Raw genomic sequence first — 2,173 nt, forward strand, 5'->3', positions numbered from 1 at the left:
CACCAGATGAGGGAGGAAGGCTTTCTCCAAGTTGACAAATGTCAGATATAATGGTTTACTTTTTGCTAAACATTTCTCCTGCTGTTGCCAAACTATAAAGAAAGCTTCAGCACTACTTCAGCCTGGCACAAAACCAAACTGAAACTCATCCAGGTTAACTTTATTCCTAATTGATTGAACTACAGATCTTTCAGTGACTTTTGCAACCTGGTCCAGTAATTTGATACCACTGTAGTTACTTCTTTCTAAGGTGTCTTGTTTACCTTTGTAAAAGTTGACTATGATGCTGCTACACCAGTTGTTGAGTATGATACCTGATTAACTATATAGCTTTACTCTCATTTAATGCAGGCCCTGCACCAGATAGCTGGAAAGGTCTCTAGGGGCCTGACGTCACCTTGGAAGATGCAAAGGGGCTGGCACAGGACCATCAGCAATGAAGAGCACTGGCGGACCTGGTCAACTCTAAGCATGATGCTGCCTCTGGGACCACTAACCTGGGACGACCCCAGCCCCCTCAAGCAAGAGCATGCAGCCAAGCCAAGCTATGTCCTGCTCCACTAGATATTTTAAGCATCTCAGTAGTAATTCCTGATAGACTCAGGGTTTTCCCAACCTTCATATTCTTAATTGCTTTATTTATCAAACTGCTGTCTACAAGAATGGCTAGACACTCTGCTATGTTCACATTACGAAGGCTCTCTTTCTTCCATTCATTCTCCACATTTAGTAGTCTTTCATAATAGCATTTTCATGCCTCTTTCTTTTCAAAATCAATAAGTGCAAGTGTACTATTATTCTTTCGTTTACACTTCACTCCCACAAAATCTTGATTTTCTCTGATAATTGCCTTGCAATTTAGAACACCACTTGCCTTTCATCCTCACACTGTAGAACATTGGTAAACTTCTTCTTTCCTGCTTCCCTTTTTGACTATTATTTCTAACATGTAGGGCAACCACATAAAGGCATCAGCTTCCATGATTGTTGGTTTGCAGAAACCCTTTTTGGTTCATCTGATCTATTTCACTGCTATTTCTAGCATTTAGAGCAACTACATGTTGGCTCTTGTCGGCTCATCTGATGCACATTTGTGCTGAGTTGTCATATAGATGCTCGCCTGCCTCATTAAAAAGTGATTTATTTCTCAAAGCTGTCAGCAAAATATAAAACCTATTCTAAGGATGGTTATGAAGAGGATATCAAATATTCATTCATCCTTTATCCTCCCCTGTATTCAGATACACACACACACATTCTGATGCAAAGACACACATACACACATACAGATATCATATGTATGCATTTGAATATATATGAATATGCAAGTATACATAAACATACATATACACATATCTATCTATCTATGTATCTATCTATCTCTATACATATATATCTATTTATCATCATAAATATACAGGGATTAGCAATTGAGTTGCTTCTCCAACATACTGAAAATTTAGAAATAGCAGTCAAAGAACTACTGATTCCAAACTACAAATTTTTCTCTAAAGCGGATGGCGATATTTATGGCACACATAGAATATCGCCATCCGCTTTAGAGAAAAATTTGTAGTTTGGAATCAGTAGTTCTTTGACTGCTATTTCTAAATTTTCAGTATGTTGGAGAAGCAACTCAATTGCTAATCCCTGTATATTTATGATGATAAATAGTTTTACCGATAAAGGTTTTTTTCATACTGAACTACTTGGCAAAATTGTTAATTATTAATTCTATTATTAATTGACGATTCTCTGCCCTTATTCTTGTATATTCTATACATATATATGTATATACACACATATAAATACACACACACATATATATGTATATTTATACTTGTATATATATATATATATATATATATATGTATACATATGTATGCTTGTGTATATTGTGTATATATATATATGTATACATATATATATATATACTTATATATACATATATATATGTATGTGTATACTCTCTGAGTGGTTGGCGTTAGGAAGGGCAACCAGCTGTAGAAACTCTGCCAAATCAGATTGGAGCCTGGTGTAGCCATCTGGTTTCACCAGTCCTCAGTCAAACAGTCAAATCGTCCAACCCATGCTAGCATGGAAAGCAGACGTTAAACGACGATGATGATGATGATGATGATGTGTATATATATATATATATATATATATATAT

The sequence above is a fragment of the Octopus bimaculoides genome, chromosome 23 (assembly GCF_001194135.2).
Source record: "Octopus bimaculoides isolate UCB-OBI-ISO-001 chromosome 23, ASM119413v2, whole genome shotgun sequence".
Classification (NCBI taxonomy): Eukaryota; Metazoa; Mollusca; class Cephalopoda; order Octopoda; family Octopodidae; genus Octopus; species Octopus bimaculoides.